At 37.3% G+C, this 16,762-nt stretch overlaps 1 long non-coding RNA gene across 1 annotated transcript; it reads right to left on the reverse strand.

Moving 5' to 3' along the window:
• Nucleotides 1–601: 601 nt before the first annotated feature.
• Nucleotides 602–16,762, reverse strand: LOC109444212 (uncharacterized). Its single transcript, XR_002136808.2, has 3 exons — nt 16,612–16,762; nt 15,044–15,124; nt 602–8,323 (listed from the first exon to the last, which is right to left on the reverse strand). It is a non-coding gene; the product is annotated as an uncharacterized LOC109444212 (long non-coding RNA).

The raw sequence follows: 16,762 nt of genomic DNA on the forward strand, positions 1-16,762 counted from the left end.
AATGGGGTTTATCAGTGTGTGTTAAATGACAAAGGAACTATTACATAGTAGTTTCACCACAGAAACCACATAGCTTTTGTCCGTCTCCATTTAATAATAGCCAATTCCAAGGAAGTTTGTAACATCTATTTTACTTTCTATTTAAAGTCCTTTTCTCTGAATCAAGGATCTTAAGTGTTAAAACCTCTTTAGTTAACTTAGTCAACATTTAAATATTAAATATAAAAGGATCTTAAATACTTCATATATTTTAAATAGGAAGGATTCCCTGCAATATTTGTCATTATGGTACTTAGCTTGGTATTTATTTAGCAGAAACATTTATTTGCTCATAGACCCAGGTGGAAGTTGGCTCCAAAGAGGGGAATAGCACAAGTTTAAATGGGATGCCTCTTTCTTCAGATGGCAGCCTATATCCTTGGACTATACCAGAAGCCACAAATTGGGTGTCAGGAAACCTGGGATCTTCGTCTTTTCATTTTGACATCAGGAGCCTACCTCAGCACAGGTCTGTGCTGATAGGTTCCTTTCCTCGTCTCCATAATTTACTGCATTATTAGAAATTACCCATTCCAAGTAACAACACACAGTGAAATTTCAGTGCATTCTCAGTCCATGCTGCTTTATTGCCAAAATAGATATATATATATATATACACACACACATACACACATACACAGGTGCAGAGTTACCAACTCTTAAAGCAGTTCCATTTTACATCAAAGAATAAAATCTCTCCTAAAATCCCTTCTAAAGATGCATAGATTAAAAAGCAAGCTGCCTTTTGTAATACTTTAAACATTCAAAGTGTTAACATCGAGTACACTAATCGTGCAATGGAGAAGATGCTGAACAGCAACTAAAAACAGTGAGCAACAACTATAATTGACAGTACATAAAACTATGTGAAGGGTATTATATAATATGAATCTTTTTCATTACAAGTTGTGGGTGATTTTAAGGTAAGCACCAGGACTGTTTTGTTGTTTAAGGACTGATGATAATGTATTGCCAGAATTCCTTTCTTATCCCTGGGAGAAAAGCATATTTTAATCAATGGCATAACATACCATCACCACAGGAGACAATCTTTTGAAAAATGCCAGTAACCTTAAAATATCTGTCTATTCTGACTTAGGAGTATGGGTTTCTGGAGAAATTGTGGTATCTGGTTTTTTAATAATTTTTGATACACCTTAGAGGAAAAATAGGAACAGGTTAGAGAAACGCTGTCCTTAAATCTTTATTGGTTTCATTGGCAGACATGTTGTTAATAAGTGGCAAAGAGAAAATTTACATATGGGGTGACATCTCACTTCCTGTATTTGAGTGGAGACTGCAATGACTGTGTTAATTCAATTGTGAACTACTAAAAAGTTACCATTACACTTAAACATTCATTCCCAAAGCTATCTGGAGTGAAATCCCACAGCAAAGAAAATGAGGTTAAAACAATTTGGAAAAATTACTTTTCAACCTGGAAGGGGCTTAGTGAAAAATCATTTACTCTCTAATCCCTCTTCTATTTAGGCCTCTTTCAGATATAATGAATTCTATTTGTAAATTATTATTGTCAAAATTACTTGTAGTTATAAGGGTTATTCCAAAGGCAGGAATCTTCTCAAAAATTTTAATAAATTTACCATAATAAACATATATTATCTTCATCTATCAAGAAAATAAATGGCAAGGTTTTTTCTTTTTTTCATAATGGGAAAACTTGCACCTGTTTTCCTAGCATCAAAAGCTTTAGGCAAAAAACTATGCAGTCTGACAAAATCATCAAGAATAAATCTCTGGCTACTAAAAAAAATTAACAAAAAAATTAATGTAATACAGTAACAAAAGAGAAACCAAACCATAGCTGTGTCAACATTTTCATGATTATTTCCACAAAAACATAGCAGTCTCCTTTGCTGCAAGGATCCTTTATAGCTGGTCAATACCAGTACAACCCAGAAGAGTTGCCTAGTTATTTGAAAATCCTGGAACATAGGAAGTATGTGCATATTGCTCCTATTTACTTCCAGGATGCTACCCTGCTCCGAAATAAGACCTAGCCGGACAATCAGCTCTAATGCGTCTTTTGGAGCAAAAATTAATGTAAGACCTGGTCTTATTTTACTATACAAGACCAGGTCTTATATTAATTTTTGTTCCAAAAGACGCATTAGAGCTGATTGACTAGGTCTTATTTTTGGGGAAACAAGGTAATTTTGAGATGCAAACTTAAGCCACATAAACTTTATCAGACAAACCCCATACCTAATTGTTTTACACACTTCACACTGGTATTCCCTACTTTTCCTACCCTTTCTGAAACTCTGCACCTTTCTGATTAGTATAGCCATAGCAGCTTATTTATTTATTCAACATGCTTAGTTTGTGCCTTTTGTATTGTTGTTAAACATGCTTGGGGACTAACGGAGCCAGGCAAGAGGTTAGAGGGCGAGCACTGTTAGGCTCTATCCTGACAGTTTGAATGTCTTGTGGTTCCCCGTTTATCTTCTAGCTTCCATTTTCAATGGAAGTAAGGTAACCTTTAATTAGAAAATGAAAACTAATAATCCAAACAATAAAGTGAAGCTATTGGTTTAAGTCTCTATCACTTCATTATTAGTAAGTGCATATATGTAATTATTAGTAAACACGTTAACAGTGGACGTTTTCAGTCATGCATTAGAATATTGGTCCTCTAAAATCAAGTCATGGGCCTGCTACTATTGACTGAACTTTCATCCAGACCCAGTTTTAAACATGCAGAGTTTAAATTCCTTGATTCAGAGGAAGGATACATGCAGTTTGAACCAAAAATGTGGGTTAATAAAGTGATTGCTTAGAAATGCAGGCAGATGCTCTACATCTATCACAATGCTGCTTCAGAACAGTGGTACAAAAGTTACACAAAAAGGTTAAAATTAGGACCACTATTCAGTTATAAAAGGCTGGTCCTTTAGGGTAGAGAATGATGTAAAAACTTGTAAAAGAATTGAGAGATGCTTCTGGAGCAGTAAGTTTTCTTGGCCATTTACTGGCTACTACGGCATAGAGCATAGGTAGGGATGGTGAAGACGCTTAGGCAGAATGGTTTCTTTTCTGATTCACAGTAATGAGCATTGCCTGTACAGCTCCCTGGGAAAAGGAGTTTATGAACAGCAGAGCTAATACAATGTAAACTCAAAATCAATGCCCTGAAATTTAGCATAGCCCTCTGCTTTTGAACTGTTGGCCAACGGTTTCTTCCAAATATGGTATAATTAATAGCCAAGAAATGTTCTAAATAAACGAGAATTCGCTTGCATCAACAGCACCATGAGAATGTAAACTCCTGGAGGCCAAGGGTCCCTTCATATTTTGCATATTCCAGGTACAGAGTAAACAGGAGAGCAGGACAACAATGAAAACCGCATACTTTTGAGATTACAAACACAGCACATTTTAGCATTTAGAACTATTAATGTGGCTGTGAAGGGTAATCTTTACTTGTCCTAAGTAACTAAGCTGTTGGCGTTACAGTAACACGCGGTGATGTCCTTGTGTTCACGCAGGTGTCTCAATATTGCTCGGTTATTCCAGTGTCTCTAACACCAACTGATGGTACAGGATATTTAAAGAGGAGCTATAATCAATTTAATACAGCCTTTCCCCTATCCTTTGGAGTTGCCAGAGAAGAATTAAATACTCAATAGGGACTATTTTCTTAGATCTATTCCACTTTTAGTCCCCTGCCCCCACAAAAGAAAGGAACATAAACCCAAACTTTCCAAGGATCTTCAAGGTGCTAAATGGCCAAGATGGCATGGTCACCCTCATTCCATTATATCCTGATGTGAGTTATACGATTCCTCAGGTCAAGAAACTAGTTTGTTGGGTTCTTATTACAATAAGCAGTCAGAGACCACAGGCCTAGCACATCTACATTAGACAAGGTTTAAAAAACCAACACACTCTCTTTGGCTAGTCTCTTCAATCCTTTTGTTTTACACCTTTAAATGCTAATTCCCCTAAACTAACTAGGCATGAGGAAAAGCCAGCTATCCAAGTTATCTGGTTTTTTTCAACCCTAAATACACTACAAACTTTTCCTTTTTAAAAATGCACCCAGAAAACTAATGGAAAAAGATAAGGTGACAAAGCAAAAAGTATGCTATTAGCCTGGTGCTAAAAGCAGAACCCCTACATGATGGCTTTTGTGGGACTGCCTTAGTAGTACATTTGTTTCCAGGTTAAGCACTAGAAGTTTAATTCAATGGCTGTAACACTCTGTTCTAGGAAACAAATGGGGTCTTTAACCTTTAACTTACACAAAAGTTGCTATTTTTCACACACTGACATTTTCAGATACATTCATAGTTTTAAAAGTACCTTTTATATGCTCTTTATCTAGAACATCTTTTTGTGCAACTGTTAATCACAGAGCCTCACAAACTCAAGTAGCAATACTTCCTCTACAACCTTGGTAATGCAACTTCTCTACATGCAAAACTGTTATTGCTACTAAAATTCTACGTCTTGAAAATTATTCATTTAATGGCTTTTTTTTTTTTTTGCAACAGGAAATATCCTTCCCTATACACTGTGCTATTTTGCATTCATTACCTTTTCAGAGGTATTTTTTTTTTACAAAATGTTTAAATGCTTTTCAGAAATGGATTCTCGCAGGCGCTAAACTACTTGAGCCAATACAACTACTAAAAATACACTATGAGAATGTAACCCTGGGGCCCTGGAGATCTGCTGCCAAAAAGTTTGTCTAAGTTTGCTTCTACACAGGAGATACACCACATTAAAATAGTTTTACATTTCCTATCATGCTAACTGTAGAACCTGTGCCAGTAAATCCTGGACTCTCCTAATACCAAGATTTAGAAATCACCTCAAAAAAACTGCCATTTCCAAGCTCTAAAGGCAGCTTTTAGAGGTAGGAATTTCTTTTCTACAGAAAGCTGTCTTATGTTTTCAGAACAAAAAACTTTTACATCTACAAGGAAAGCAGAAAAAAGTGAAAGCTGTCTGAGGCGGCTTACTATAACCAACCAAGAGTTATTACAGGGCAATCTAGGTAGGCTCCATCAGTTACATTCCCAACCCTCATGAAAAGGTCTGGAATCCCGTTAATACACAATTCAGCAGATTTGGAAATAGGAAAAGCCTGTGACAAATTAATCTAGGACACTGAACTACTACTGACCAGTGTTCTTCTGTTAGCATGCTGCAAATAGGAAATGTAAATGGTCTGCAGATTAGAAAAACACTCAAGCAATTAACACAGCATCTCAGTTAAGACATTCAAAATATACTTGCTTGATGCAAAAGGAGTAGGAAAATAATAAAACAGCGTAAGAACAATTTCACCTCAAACTGAGAACAAAGCAGAATCGTAAAATGGGGCCTCATTTTAATTTGAGGTTTCATAAGACACAAAGGCAGCTGGTTTCCAGCTACCTCATGGAAAGCCTAAGTATCCTCAAACACAGTATTTCACATTATGACCCCACATTTCTGTTCATAAATGAGTCTTTTTGGCCTAATCTCCTTTGTCCAGGGAGTATATCATGGATACAGAAATTTATGAAAAAAGAAAAGATTTTCCACTCTTTTTACACTACTGGTTATTATAATAATTCATCCTGAAGTTTAAATTATTACTAGGATCATGCACTAACCTCTAACATGGCACTACAATATGCTACCAAGCACTAATGCTTACAAAACTATACACATCTCAAAATGGAAGACATTGGTGATTTTGTTGTTCTTAAACAACTTGTAACATTTGTCCACAAGTATTAAAATATACACATATATATATTTCTATTGCACATATCCCGTTTTTAACTTTTTAAAAGAAAAACTGCCAGCTAACAGATGAGCAAAGGGAGTAGGTACAGCTATAGATCAAGGCATAGTCCTGCCTAAAATTATAGCTTTTGTCACCAAGAAGGGGACCAAATTAGACCAGGAAAAAATGCAGATGTATTAAGTAAACACTGGGCAAGTACGACTGGAAAATACCCATTTTGTTAAATGCCATTTGGTGACAAGATGCAGAAACAACATGAAAGAGCATTAAAAGGTGGCTGTCTTAGTTGTGAAATGAGAAAATATAAAGCAACTGGAGAGGCTGAGTCTGATACATATTCAAATAAGTGGGCCTGAGATGGTTTCACTGGTGCTGATAGTACAGGGTCCCTATTTCCTGCCAATGATCTTACCCCAAAAATCGTCAAAAACACATGGGGAAGACGGGTAACAGACAACTGAACATCCAAATTCTCCATAATATATGGTATTTTCAACGTATCAATGGGATGGACCCATGTACGAAAGTTCCATTCTGTCCTTAACAATACCAAAATACTAAAATATCAGGAAGTGGCTGGGAAGTTAGATACAAATTTAAGTTACCTTTATCCAAAGTTATTTCTATGCTTTACCACTGAGTAACAGCCCTCAAAGGAAATTATGTATTTACCTATACGATGGAATTATTTTACTAAAACGCTTCCTGTGCCAATTCAAATTGGTTGATCAATTAAACTAATCATTAAGAGTGCTCAACATTTCCACTTTTTGGCGATTTCTACCACTCTCAATTTTTGGTAAATCTGAAGTTTTCAGCATCATTGCATGTATAGCCTTGGGAAAACATTCCCTAAACCACAGAGATGATCTAGGATGATTCTTAATTTCATCTAAGAAGCTTTAAATCTCTACTCACAAAGACTCATAAAGGTTTCACTTTTATGTCAAGACCTGACAATTCATACACTGGTCCTCTGTTGATTTTTAAGAACAGCTTTATGACTATAGTGTTCATCATATAGTATACGTTTTAAGGGAAAGGAAGATCCATGTCTTATTGGAACTATTTTTCTCGTTTGAGGTTTTTTCAGACCCTGAATTTCTTCTAATCTACACTGACCTAACCACAAGTTTGGGAACACTGCTTCTGAGGCCGGTTCTCTGATGAGCAAGTTAAGTTCCAACTGGAGAAAGTTACCTGAGTCCCAGCCTATTCAGCCTAACATTACAGCTATCTAGAAAAATAAATCAAGCATCCAAGTACCAATCTTGAGTCAAAGGAAAAAAGTTATTTAAGATTTTACAAAAAACAGAGCTATAGAATGCAAAATGCCATAAAGTCAGGTGGAGCTGCATAAGGCATTTTCACATCTTTTTCTTAGGAGAAGAGAGTTATATGGAAACTTCTCATCCCCCTTCACCCCCCCCATTCCTCCATGTCCAAAGTCGAAGGCAGGTTATACTGTAGGGTCCATCCCATCTTCAGAGCAGAAAAACCACATGTCACCTTTCTTCCAGCCTAGCAGCACAGAAAACCGTCTCAAGAGCTATATAGGACTCCATAAAAAAGAATGAATTGGTAATATAGCAGCCTCTCATCCTATGGAGGTGAATAGGGTTCCATCACTGGACTCAAAATTTTTGTTTCCTTTTACCAACCTTTCACTAAACCCAAGCATGCATTCATAGGGTTACCAGCTGCACAATGTGGTCCTTCGAAGAACGAAAAAAACATTTAAAAATACCAAATGTCCAAAGACTTCTGAGAAAGAACAGCTTCTTTTTCTAGGAGAAAAATTCCTCTTCTCATTCAAAAATGTGGATTTAGACATGTAAAAATATGTATTTATACAGAGATTGTGATGGTTTATTCACATATGAAATTAACCTTGCAATATTTTGTCTTTATGCTTTGCTTCTTCATCACATCAAAGGTTTTACTGCAAAATTGGACCTTTGTTCTTAACCAGTTAATCTATAGCAGGATGAGCCAGGATTTAGATACATATGTAATTTTTTAGCATCTATTTCATTTCAGATTTCAACACATATTTGGAATTTGCTACTGCAGTCTCAACTGTGCTTATCATGATAGTGGCTGAAACTGGAAGACATTAAAAAAAACTCTAATGTCATCCATACTTGCTATTTATATGTAAGTCTTCTTGTTGGGAACAAAAGGTAGAGATTTCACAAATACCACCATCTAAGCACCTGCACCTGTTTCAAGTTAAACATCAGCTTTCAGTTTGCAAGATAATTTCTTTACAATTAAGCAAGTAGCAGCAGAAGACACATGTCAGTTGCTTCTTTCTTCCTGGAGAAGTCTGCAGGATAACTGCACCCTACGATCTTCTCTGAGTTGAATTTGAGAGGTGGAAAAAAAAAAAAGGCAGCCTTTTCCAATCCAAATCATGGAGGTAAAGTGTGGAGAAGAGACATCCATATTTCAAGATTAGAAAAAGTGGCTGAATAAACAAAGCAGGACTATCCACTCCAGGAGACGACACAGAAATACCTGGAAATACAAAATGAATTAAGAACAGGAAAATTAAGACAGGTACTTCTGCATTAAAAAATAATATTTAACACACAGAAAGAAAATAGTATTTTGGATTACACATTGTCTAGAAGAAAATGTCCAACCATAACTTGAAATTCAGTATCCTCATCACAAAAGTAGAAGCAGTAGCCAGAAAAAATACATAAATAAAATACAAAAAAGCTAAATTAAAAAAACTTAACTTACATTAATTTCCTTTTATGCAAATGGAGTAACATATTCCAAGTTTTTACAGCCATAAAATGATTGTATATAAAACATGTACAATTGGTTTTTAAAACGTGTGTAAAACCTGTATTGTACTCCAAATTTGATGTCTAAATATTTAAAATTCAAAAACCGTATGAATCACCTTACTTTGAAGTATCTTCAACTACATAAGACACAACTGAATAATAAAAATTGTGTAAAATACAAGTAAAACAATATATATTGTATCATGATCAAATGCAAGCATGTAAAAACATTAGCAGGTCGTTGTTAAACATAACACTTGTGAAACTGCAAATATATGAAAAAGTAAATCAGACAAAAAAAGGACAAATACTGTATAATTCCACTTATATGAGGTACCTAGAACAGGCAAATTATTAAAGACAAAAAAGTGGAACAGAGGTGACCAGAGGCTGGGGGAGGGGGAAGGACAGTTACTGATTAATGGACACTGAGTTTGTGTGTGGGATGATGAATAACTTCTAGAAATAGATATATAAAGGTTGCACAACAATGTGAATATACTTAATGGCACCGAATTATACATTTAAAAATGGTTAAAATGATAAACTTTATATATATTTTACAATAAATTTTAAAATCACAGATGAATATCAAAAGCTTAAATAAATTACTTTGGCTTACACCAAATGGCCAATAGCGATTAGTTAACTAGTCTTCCTAACCCTCTATTTTCAGTAAGTCACGTATATTAAAAAAAAAATACCTCAACTCTAAACTGAATTTGAATAACTTCTTTTGGTTGAATATAAGAGTTCTGATTCAAAACTTATGAAAGACAAATGTAAATTAATTCAGAATAAAATAACAAACCTACAAAATTTGCATTCATTGCAAAAGCAGCACTGGAAGAGGAAAAAAACAGGTGATCCATAGACAGGCCTTTAGAACCCTATGGGCAACAGGGTTGTTTCATTACATTAGGTTGATGCAAAAGTAATTGCGGCTTAGAAGGTTAAACAACAACAATTAAAAAAACAAAAACCGCAATTACTTTTGCACCAACCTCATTCAGGCTAATTCAAAGCTTGCACCAGCCACTAGGGCTGTTAGGCAGTTCTATGGCAAGGTAATTGGCAATGATGTTGAGGGGGAAAAAAGATACAAGCTAGGACTTTCCGAATATATAAACCAAACAAGCATCAAAGAAGCCTTTGAAAAGAACACCTAGTAAGAAACCTGTCTAGATTCTTTTAAAAACATTCCTTCAGCAATACCAACTAATAAAATGCATATTCATCATATATAAACCTCATCCTCCAATCTATATCGTAATATTAGGCAATAATGCTAGAGTATCCTAAGTTTGTATTTTCTTCAAAATACCCAATTTCACATCTCAGACATGACTATCCAATTGTATACACTAAACACACATATGTATCAAACTGTAGCACCCATTCAAAAACGGAATTAGTTGTTCACTTATAAAAGCCAAAGTTCTCACCAAAGACTGACCTATAATTCCCCGTAAGATCCAAAGCACCCCCCTTTGACTGTATCTCTTCTGACCCCAACTCTCTCTCCCCCCATCGTGGGCTCCAATGGACTCCTTGCTCTTCCTGGAATGTCAGGCATGCTCCCACCCTACAGCCTTTGTACTGGCTGTTCCCTGTGTGAGAAGACTTCCCCCAGGTATGTGCGTAGTTAATCCCTTCACCTTTACTCCAATGTTATTTTCTCAATGAGGACTACTTTGAGTCCCTATTTAAGATTATATTGTCCTCCCGTCCTACCCACAGACATATTTCCACCATTCTCCTTTACCCTACTCTACTTTTCCTTTTATCCATAGCAGGTAACACTATCTAACCTACTACATAAGGTACTTATTACCATGTTTCTCATTTACTGCCTTGTCTAAAATGTCAGTCCTACCTCGAAGGAATCTATTTTGTTCAATGATGAATTCCAAGCACCTAGAATAGGGTGTGACACATGGTAAGCACTTAACTATATACATTGATCTACAAAACTTACAAGAACAACCCTGTAAACTTGGTACCTTATTAGGCACTTCTGGGTCTCTGAAGTCACTTATTTAGTGATGTTGATTACACAAAATAACTTTGTGTTATAAAATCTGACTTGCTGGGAAGATGAAAAGGGAAAACAGGAGTTTTCAATGTAGCACTTGGGCTAGACAGATCTAAGTCAAATGACGGTGTGATAGTCAGCTTCCAAGATGGTCCCCCGTTATTGCTGCCTCCTGGTATTCACATGTTTTTAGTCCCCCCTAACGAAGCATCAGGGTTGATCTATGTGACTATATTGTAAGAATTTCACTGGCTCTGTCCCTGAGAGGGAGAGTAAATCCTTGAAATTTACAGTAAATGTGCCAATGGAAATTAAATAATACACTCCTAAACAACCAATGGGTGAAAGAAATCACAAGGGAAATTAAGGAAATATTCTGAGACAAATGAAAACGAAAACACAACATACCAAAACTTAGGGAGGCAGCAAGAGCAGTGCTTGCTAAGAGGGAAATTTACAGCTGTAAATGTTTACGTTAAAAAAGGCAGATCTCTTATCAACAACCTAACTCTACACCTTAAGTAATTAGAAAAAGAATAAACTAAATGGAAAGCTAGCAAGAAGGGAGAAAAAAAAATTGGAGCAGAGATAAATAAAATAGAAAGGCATGGCGGCCAGATGGCTCAGTTGGTTAGAGCGTGAGCTATCAACAATAAGGTTGCCGGTTCAATTCCCACATGGATGGTGGGCTGCGCTCCCTGCAACTAATACTGAAAACGGCAACTGGACTTGGACCTGAGCTGCGCCCTCCACAACTAGATTGGACAACTACTTGGGGCTGATGGGCCCTGGAGAAATACACTGTTCTCCAATTTAAAAAAAAAAAAAAAAAAATCCTTTTTAAAAAATAAAATAAATAAAATAGAAAAACAAAGAAAACCAACAAAACCAAAAGTTGGTTCTGACAGGGTTGTGGAAACCCCTGACTTTGTAGTTAGTTGGTCAGAAGTTCGGGTGGCCTGGGAATCTTCCAAAGTGCAAATGCTTCGCTAAAATGAGGGCAGTCTTGTTGGAGACCAGGCCCTTTGACTTGTGGGGTCTGCATTAACTCTAGATGGTTAGTGTCAGAATTTTATCGAGGTACACTAGTTGTCAAAATAGTGACCAACAGAATGAGGAGAAGTGACAGTTGAGTGACTTCTGAGGCAAAGTCATAGATGAGGCTGTGGCTTCTGCCTTGTTGTCCTGGATTGCTTGTTCCGGGAGAAGCCAGCTGCTGTGTCATGAAGACACTCAAGCAACCCTGGAAGAGGCTGACATTGGAAGGAACTGAGGCTTTCCATTACCAGCAGGAATCTGCCAGCCATGTGAATGAGCCACCACGGAATAAGATCAGATGACTGCCACCACAGCCATTATCTTGACTGCAACTTTGTAAGAGACTCCAAGCCAGAAGCTCCACCTAAACTGCTCCCTAATTCCTGACCCACATAAGCTGGGAGAGGTAATAAATGTTTCCTGTTGTTTTAATCCACAAAACTTTGGGTAATTTGTTGTACATCAATAAATTAAATCAATATACTTTACTTCCTCTAAGGACAAGAAGAATGATGTATCATGGGAGTTAAATATTCCTTTCTTACTTTGCTTCGTAAATAGTAAATTCAGAACACATTTCACAAAATACAATGGCTATCACTATCATTCAAATTAAGTGTTTTTATTATTTAAAAAAAGTGCTGGGCTTGTTGGACAGTTTCTGCCCCCAGATACGGATATACTAATGTAAAATTAACTTCTTAGTCTCTTATCAAATATTTACTAAGTGCTTCCTTTCTTTGAGTATTTTGAATTATTTACTTGAAAGGTAACAAATGCACATGATAGGAAAAGGTGAAATAAGGTATACAGTGTTTCTTGCATATCCTGTTAGAGAGCTTCTATGGTTATGTAAAACCTGTATAAGTAGATTTATTTCCTCCCCACAAATGAAAGCCACTATACATCTTGTTCTGCACCTTGCTTTTTCCTTTTAATGTACATTAGAGATCATTCTGTATCAGAACTTAACGCTACCTTCTAAGTATAGAGGCACCTAAATTTATTCACATCACTTCCCTATAGATGGATATTTAGATTGCTACCAATATTATGCTATACTAACGTCCAGTTTCTATTACTCTGAACCTGAACTTAATTAAGGTTCTATATCCAAGCAATAAAGCCTCCGCTCTAAAGGCATATGATAAAGACTATCACCTAAAAGGCATTTTGCCCATCGGTTTTTATTCCTTTTCTTCATATTGAAAAACAGAGTGCCAAACAAAATGTATACAAATTTTAAGAAAGGAAAACTGTATTAAAATTGTAATACTCAATATATACTGATAACAAAGATGAATACAAGTCACGTATGATTTCTGCAATTACAAGAGGTGCTCAAAGTGGTTACCATCAGCATCCAGACACTTCTGATTATGATGAACTACTGCTTGAGCAACACTGACCAAAATGTCTACTTGCATACATTTTTTTGGCACCCCCGGTGTGTATGTGTACACATACACGTACCCGCGCAGTCTGACAAGTTCGCGAACTCATCCTAGAAAAAGTGCTACGTACCTCATCGCTGAATGTCACTATGGTCACCTTCGAAGTACTCCCCTTGGGAAGCTATGCACCAACGCCAGTGCCTAGTCCACCCTTCAAAGCAATTTTGGAACTCTTTCTGGAATGGCCATCAGACCTTTCGTTGTATTACCCTTGATGTCCTGAATGTCATCAAAATGTCTCCCTTTCAGTATTTCCTTTATCTTTGGGTAAAGGAAGAAGTCACTGGCGGCCAGGTCAGGTGAGTAGGGAGGCAGTTCCAATACAGTTATTTGTTTACTGGCTAAAAACTCCCTTATAGATAGTGCCGTGTGAGCTGGTACATTGTGATAGAAGAGCCATGAATTGTTGGCGAAAAGTTCAGGTCGTCTAACTTTTTCACGCAGCCTTTTCAGCACTTCCAAATAGTAAAGTTGGTAAACTGTCCAGTTGGTACAAATTCATAATGAATAATCCCTCTGATATCAAAAAAGGTTAGCAACAAGTTCACGAACTTAATTGTCAGACCTCGCATGCGTACACACATACATTTCATACATTTATATGCATATATACATATATTGTTGGGAGTTCTTTTCCTTATTTTTTTACAATTCTTTAAAATTTACCTTAACCCTTTTTAAGTATTCAATTCAGTGGTATTAAGTACATTCATATTGTTGTGCAACTATCACCATCCATCTGCAGAACTATTTTGCAAAACTGAAACTCTGTACCCATTAAATAACTCCCCACTTTCTCTCCCTGCAGCCCCTGGCCATCATTCTACATTCTGATTTCTCTATGACTTAGACTACTCTAAGTAGCTCACATAAGTGGTATACAAAATTTTATTCTTTAAAGCAGTTTTGCCCTGAATGATTTTTATAAAATATTATCAAGGCATATTACTGAGTAGATGATATAGGTTGAACTGTATCCTCCCCAAATTCGTATGTTGAAGTCCTAAGCGCCAGTACCTCAAAATGTGACCTTATATGAAAAGTCACTGCAGATGTAATTAGTTAAGATGAGGTCATACTGGAGCAGGGTGGACCCCTAATCTAATCTGACTGATGTCCTTATAAAAAGGAGAATTTAGGGAACAGACACACCCACCAGGAGGATACCACGTGAAGAATGGAGTCATGTTGCCACAAGCCAAGGAACTACCAAAAGCTAGAAAAAAGGCCTGGAACAGATCCTTTACTAGTGCCTTCAGAGGGAGCATGGCCCTGCCAACACCGTGATTTTGGATGTCTGATCTCCAAAACTGTGAGACAATAAATTTCTTTGTTCTAAGTCACCCAGTTTGTGGTACTTTGTCATGGCAGCACTAGGAAACTAGTTCAGTAGGTATGAACCCCTATTTTGCAGATAAGGTAATGTCATTTATGAAAGCACCTATCACCTCTTGCTCTTTGAGCAACAGAACCTACTTCTGGGGTAAATTCATAAGGCATCAACACTTGGCACAGAATCGACTCATACCTAGGAACATTAAAGATGTACTTAAAAGATTTAGAAATTACAGATTAAAATAATCAATATTTGTCTATAATTAAAACTTAAGTGAATATATTCTAAAATTTGCCTAGTAGCATATTTTATCAGCTGAACTCCTTCCATCTAATTAAATTGGTATTTTTTTTTCTTTAATAAAAATTACTGGTTTGGGCAAATGATTAAGTTTTTCCTTTTTTATACTCAATACACTGCTTTTGCTGAAAAGAAGAGGTTTAGCTTAAATATCAATAATATATAGCCACTTTTGATGTTCATCTTCAGTTGAAGCTAATGATTTATTGTTCCACCTCTCTAGATATTTTCAAGCTGCGTAAACAGTATTTGGAAGCATTAGCCACTATTACTCACTTGCCAAATCCTGAGTTCAGGGTTTTGTTTTCTTTTCCAGATGAGTATAAAAGTACCTAGAAGTCAAGGAAAATGTTCTTCCTGTGATAAGGAAAAATAAAAAGAACGTTACAGTAAGGATACAGCCTTCACTTATGCTATATGCATTCATATGCCTGATCATTCAAAAGAATCAAGCTATTCTAAAAAACATCACTATCGAAAACTATTCAGAAGGAACAATAAGAAAGAAGTTATTCTCTACTTGCACTGGTATTAATTTTATAAAGATGTCAAAACTCTTGGAGCAGTGGCTCCCAAGTATTTATGGAACACTGTCCCCTTTGATAATGATCCTATGGACCCTCTTCTCCCCAAAGACCTTTGCTTTAGTATAGATGACCACTCTCCTCTGTAAGGTAAGGAGGAAAATGTTCCTTCCTTTCCCTCTGTCCTGTATCTTCTTTATCCTAGATGAAATGAAAACCTACTCCTAACAAAATCAAAAGAAGGTCTTATTTAGAAGTGCTTCTTTACCTGATTATTTTCAGCTCTGCTAAATCTAGGGCCAGCAAAGAGCATACCAGAAAAATCCATTTGTATAATATTACGACACGTCATTGGAACAGGACTCAACTAACGTGCCAAGTTTAAACAGATTTCAACAATTCAGGAACCTAGTAACAGGAACCTTTCCCAGAATTTAACTTCAAAGATCAAGAGAGGGGTTGTAACAATGCAAATTAAAAAAAGAAATACCCCATAATGTTAATTAAACAAGAACTGAATACAAATTCCTTACAGTATTACACTTTGCAACCCCACATTACACAAATTACGTTCTAATAATAATTCCCAACTCATTTTCTCTGTAAAAAATAAGTAAAAATTGTACAGACTCCTTTAGTCCTGTAAAACAACGGTGAATTCTACCGAGACTTAAGAGTCAGCCGAGATTAATGCACCATTAGGCAATTACCAGGTCGACCACACGAGGACAAAGCTGCTGACTCAGACCTTAAGTTTGAGAGGTGGGACTGGGAACGAATGAATACAGTAAGCGTAGCAAGAGAACGAACACCATACAGATTCAAATTAAAATCCTGGATGGGGGAAGGGGAACCTGTTACACCAAATCTCAAGGTCAACGGACCAGGGACATAAAATACTCCGAGCCGCAACACGCCCGGATTGATACTGGAGCCTCAGGCAAAACAGTGACCACGAAGCCGTGAGGCGAGGAGTATAAATAAATCAATAAAACAAAGATATTCTTCAAAAGATAAACCGAAAGCCGACGCAGCTGCTGCCAAATATACACCCGCGTGGGTGCAATCACCGGCAACTACCCGGCAGCCAAAGGCACGGTACTGAGACGCGCAGTGGTGGGTAGAGGGCCGGGTGCTGATGAGACACATCACGCAAAGCGGGTGCGGCCGTCCTGGGGCAGCTCGGGAGAAAACCCACTCCCGGCCGATTGGCCGATGCCCGCGCCAGCTGCGAGCAGACTCCGCGCGCTCCCGTGCCCCGCCGGGTTTGGGCCGCGCCACTTCCTACTCGTCCCCCCGTCACTGGCTGTCTCGGCTTACCTCGCACGAGCCAGCAGAAGCACTTGACCGCCCGGGGGCCGGCCCACCCCCGGCCCAAAGGCCGGTATGCCACGAAACACCTCACTCCGCCATCTTTGCTCTTTCCCAACTCCGCCAACCCTGCGGTGGCCGTTTCCACAAGCCCGCCTCT

Source organism: Rhinolophus sinicus, linkage group LG03 (assembly GCF_036562045.2).
Source record: "Rhinolophus sinicus isolate RSC01 linkage group LG03, ASM3656204v1, whole genome shotgun sequence".
Lineage (NCBI taxonomy): Eukaryota > Metazoa > Chordata > Mammalia > Chiroptera > Rhinolophidae > Rhinolophus > Rhinolophus sinicus.